The sequence below is a fragment of the Lycorma delicatula genome, chromosome 7 (genome assembly GCF_047948215.1).
Source record: "Lycorma delicatula isolate Av1 chromosome 7, ASM4794821v1, whole genome shotgun sequence".
Classification (NCBI taxonomy): domain Eukaryota; kingdom Metazoa; phylum Arthropoda; class Insecta; order Hemiptera; family Fulgoridae; genus Lycorma; species Lycorma delicatula.
The window spans coordinates 3,231,022-3,237,021 of record NC_134461.1 but is presented as its reverse complement, the minus strand read 5'-3'; positions in this window follow the sequence as shown (position 1 = coordinate 3,237,021).

Genomic DNA, 6,000 nt, shown 5'->3' with positions numbered 1-6,000 from the left:
GTGAGTTTTTCACTAAAATTATGAATTAAATCTTGGAGACTTAAACTGTTATTTTTCTTTAAACTATCCATTTTAATATCTACGTATAAAACAAAATTATTTTGTTTTTGCTCTCAAGTATTCTCATATTAATCATTTCCATAAATAATCGTGTATTGGATAATGTGTTCTATAATGTTCTTGAAAGGTTCAACTTTGTCAATTAAATATGTGAAAAATTCAACATCTTGTCGCTGAATATTGAAATTCTAATGTACAAATTTTCTTATTTCTATCATGTCTACGATTACTCTATTTGTATAATTTTTAAGTGACGTATGTAATATATGATTTTTCAGTAATTTCAGGATCTCATTCTTTAATAATGCACAATTAAACAAACACTGAATAACTAAATTAGCGTAACTCAAAACTGAACCACCATTAGATAATCCATGCAATTCTCTATGTTTTGCGTGGTTTATATCACTTGCATCATTTGATTCTTGGCACTCATTGATATGTTTAGGCGTAACCCAAATATCATCCTTGACTTTTCTTAAATTCATATTTCCCTCTTCATGAAAGCCTATAGGCCTATATTTACTTTTTAATCTATTGTGTTCATGTATTGCTTCAGAACTTGCCTTGATCGTAAATGGATCAAAATTGATCAAATGTAGTCCCTCAATAAACATTCTTGAAAAAGCTATGTATGCTTGACCAACTGTAAAAATATTGCCAGCATCTATGAAGGCATTTTTTATACTCGTTCCTTGTGATTTATAGCATAGCTTAAACATGGAAATTGTTTCCACATGACGAAAACTTTGTCCATAAATTCAAATTTACACTTATTCTTGTACGTTCTTCCTCAGAAAATAAGGTTATCGTTACTTGTTGAACATAATTTTTATCAACATTTTTTTTATACTTTTTACAATACTTACGGTACCATTAACAAATCCTTGAGATACATCGATATTTCTAGTCAACATGACTTTAGCACCAATTTTTATAGTAATGACCTTACGAAGACCTCCAGTTTTAGAACAAATTTCATCATCTGATTTTAAAGCATTAATGATTTTTTCCCTCAAATAGGCGGCACAGTCTAATGAATCGTAATCACCTAAATTTCTTCATAAGAGATGCATCTTAACATTTCAGCATTTAATGTTTCACATATACAACAGGTTGGTAGAAGAAATAATATATCTATTTAGTAGCTTATCGATGTAATTGCACAAATCGAGAAAATTGTTATAGTAGTCAGTATTTGTAAAAACAAATTTTCTAGAATTAAGTTGTTTTAGGATCGTCATTGTTCAAGTAACCGATTCTAATTCAAGTTAGCACTTTTGAATATTCTAAATCTTTTTTTCTGTCGCACATTGATAGTCAATTCATCGTAATGGAAAAAAATCATCCATAAATCAAAGGCACCAAATGATCCTAAGTATTAGTTGGTTTCATCTGAAGTAATTTTGAAGTTGGATTGTCACGTACTGGTTGAAGTTGCAACAAATCTCCAAATAATAAAATATGTCATTTTCCAAACCAACCATCTTGTTCATCACAAGTGACAAATATTTCACATAATCTAAGATTTATATACATGAAACTTATGTTAGATATCATCAAAATTTCATCAATAATGATTAAAGGCATGTTTTTCAAGTTTTCTCGTATTGATTTCGACATGTCTGACAATGGTCTATATTTTGGAGTATCATCATGTTCTACAGACAGCTGAAATAGTCTGTGGATTCTTAGTCCTTTGATATTGTGCCCAGTAATACCAGTTGGAGCATTCACAGAAACACTTTTAATCAATTGTTGTTTAACCCAACACCTTACTGTGTGGATAGGAAAACTTTTACCGGTCCCTCCTTCACCACTAACGAAAAATCTTAAAATTTGATCATTATCGTTTTCTATGTATTTTGTTACTCTATCAAGTATACGTTTCTGATCTTCACTTAATTGTGCAAGAATATTTTCCATCTCAAAATATTCCAAGTTGTCAATTTCTCTGTAATCTTTCATTGCTTCATCAGCCTCAATAGGGCAACATTTTAATGATTCATCGATTATTTCCGGTTTTTTTTTTTGTACTTTTCTATTTTATTTTTAATAATTTCCTCAATATGCTCAAAAGCCTTTTGAATTTTTACTAGACTTTTATGATATGCCATTACTTTTGGTAAACTATATTGTAAACTTTGGAATGACTCTGCATGTGTGCTGTATCCATCTTTCAAAGTTTCTGACTTTCTCCAGGGTTTGAATAACAACAATAAACTGTAATACTATTTTTCAGGTTGAACATCCACTTTGTATCTATAATGATTTACAAGACATGGATTTAAACATTTCTTGATAAATTTTCCATTAGGTAGCTAATGGAATGCAGCTAATATCAATGCTTCAATGAAAATCTGCTGAAAATCTCAGAGCATTGATTATTATGCTCACACAATTCGTATACGAAACTTATAAGTTTTACGACCGCTTTGCGGAATACGTATATGAAATACTTGGAATAAAAATGTAGCTAATACTGCGAGCTGAAAAAAAAATGAAAATGTGTATTGAAATCAAAATATAATTTTCAAGATTATAAAGTAATGCTTTTCTAATTTCGAAATTAGACACAGAAGTATTTTTATTCATTAAAATACTAGAAATATCAAAAACTTTATTGTATTTATTTGACTAACAAATGCTTAAGATATACCAGAAAATGCTCAATTCATCTTCAGTGAAGTTTTGAGGAAGATTAAATCTTAGAGTCTTAGAGTGTTCTTTGTTAAGCAATATATATCATGAAAGTGTTCCAAAAGTTATCAAACATTTACAAAGTTATCCAACCTTATTTATTCAAAATAAAACCATTACAATTGCAAAATTTACTATCATATTCAGATATTTTTTAACCACAATATATAATATCTACCGATGACTAAAAAAATGTTAAAATTATGTTATTTGCTTGAATGTATTTCATTTTATAATTATGTTATTTTAAGAACGTGTTTTAGTTTAGCCTTTATCACTAAATTGATTTTTAAAATAATAATAAAGTTTTTACTTGAAAAAAATATGAATTGGAAGTAAACTATGTACAATATCAACCTAATTAAATAATACATTAAATATTACTCATTGTTAATATTTACTTATTTATTCAAAGGTAAAAACTTCAAATGATAGGTTATGTTGCACTGAAGCTATTATTAAAAAGTATTGTTTTATGTTAATATTGTTAAGAATGAGAGCATCAGAATTATAATTAAAATTACCTATGAAACTGATATTATGTTGATGATCAAGTTGAAAAGATTTTACCAAACACACTAAAAAAATGTAACCTAAGAGAAATATTCCACTCAAGTAGTCTATAATTATTATATCAAGTCTCTAAGTTTTTTAAGTTCTTGTATTGCCAGTTGGAAGAGCTGACCTGTACTTAACACCATAATAATGACTTAATCAAGAAATTGAAAATAACATACCTTCTCCGCTCTGTTATGCATAGTCACAGACTCCAATTATAACTGAGGTGACATATCATTGAATTAAAAAATAGCGTGTTTTGTATTTTAATATTATTTAGAGCACTTGAAGTAAATCCTTTATTGTAAGGCAAATATTTAAAATTTATTATTCATGATCTTGATATTAAATAAATAAATTCAGGACATATAGTCTACTGAAGTTCTGAACATTTATTTTATATAATTATAGATAGGATAAGGAAGAGTGAAATCTGAAATATACAATAATATTGATTCAAGGGGGAAAAGGTGGAGCAAAGAGGAACATAAACTGGTCAAACAAATCCATCAGTCAGTGTTAACTAAGAAAAACACACAAATATGCACATGTTACCAAGAAATCAGCAGTTGGCCAGTTCCTTGGTAACCAAATACTTTCCTATTTATACATATTCTTATATGTACTTATATACCTACTTATGTATGCTTTCCTAGTGCACTATATAACTTACTTCTTATTTGAAAATTATTTTAATTTTAAAAAATACATTGTTCACATAAATTTTATTACCGGTTAGTACTTAATGATTCATTTCACAGTCAACTATTTTCCATCAAAATCAAACTTAGTAATTTTAAATACGGGTTAAGCACATCTCCTGAATCATTTTAAAATAGAAATTCAAATCTGCTAATTTTTATATCAATCGATAATCAATATTTCATTTTTAGATGTATGAAATGAGAAATGATCGGGTAATAAGTTTGATTCTGATATAAGATACTTCAACAACCATAATGAAATGAAAATGACAATTCTAAGGATCAAGTACAATCATGTTAATGGTTAAAAAAATAAAGAAAGCAACTGAAAGCTAAACAAAATTAACAACCTGGTTCCATCTGTAATCTTTTGAATGTATTTATATTTAGTCCCTGAATGTAATCTTAAGAAATAGTTTCACAATCATCCAACTTGAATCATATTTTTCATTGAAACGTGTTTAGTAAAGTAAATAACGCACGGTCAAGATTAATGATAAAACTTGTGAAAGAAGAATTCTATAGGAGAGCTCATTAGGCACAAGAACATAACAATAATAATGAGATGAGAGTTGCAGGGCAAAAGGGTGGAGTAAGCATTAATAAGAATGCATAAAAATTATTTGACAGTGTAAATTCAGCTGTGTTCCAACTCCAAATTTCAACAGTCTTGAAAATACAGTAGAAATATTTTACACAAAAAGCAACAGTAGGAATGACATTGATGTTCTACATATATATATATATTAATTTATATTAAATAGATCAACCCTAAGTACAGCACAATTGAAATAGGATGACTTACCTTATTTCATTAGAAGAGTAAAGTAAACTTTGAATAAAGTAAAATCAGTGAAATGGCTAGCACATGATTTTGCTTTGGTTAAGTTTTTGTTTTTATTTAAAAGTTTCAATTTTAAATTATGTAATTTTTACCTTAGTTTTAATTATTTTTACATTTTAATTTTGTCTTGGTTAATTTTAATTAATTTATCTGTAATTTTAAGTAATTTTTTATATTTTGTGTTTTTTATCTCTTGTTGGAATTATAATTTTTAATTTAAATAAAAGGTTTTAAAATTTTTGTATGGTTTTAAAGTATAAGTTAAATTTAATTTAAAAATTAAAAAAAAAATTTAATTAGTTTAAAAATATAAGTGAATGGGCGGTATGTTGAGATGGATTGCAAGATATTGATGGTTTTGTAATATATATATAAAATGTGTGCAGCTGATGATGCGATTCAAATTCACGAAAGCGCTTGTGTTATGTAATGAAATAAGGTAAGTCAATTATTTAAATTGTTCTGTACTAAGGGTTGATCTATTAAATATAATTTGTATTGGTACAGAGGAGAATGGCTATTAAAAGAATTGCTTTTAAAATAATAATATAATATATATATATATATACACTTCAAAGAACCATAGATCTAATTTTTGAACATAAATGTATATTGAGAAGGCAAGTTATCTGAATGAGATTATGTTGAATATAGAAAGAATATAACTTATGCTGTTAATACTTATAAAGTTATTAAACATTTTTCCTGTAACTCATAATAAATATTATGTGACAATGTTATCTACAATATGTAACACGGTTTATTTACAGCTGTAATTAGACATATATAAAATAGTAATGTGTATTCAAACTTATTGTGTACTAAATTACAGTGTATTTATTTCAAGAAGAATTAATAATGGTTTTAAGATTTAATTTTTCAGTTTAATTTTTATTTAATTTAATACTTATTCTAATGTAAAGTTTTAATAAGAAAAATAAAATCTGTTCGATTCTACTCGCTGTATTAAGCATACCACTGATATTAATCACCTGCATTTATTTAAGTAACTGACCGATTAATTACAACTAAATAATAATTTTCATGAAAAAACAAACATTAAAAATATTTTCTGTTAATAAATATGCAACTCTAAGCAGTTAGGACTTATTGGATTAAAATTACACGTAGGAA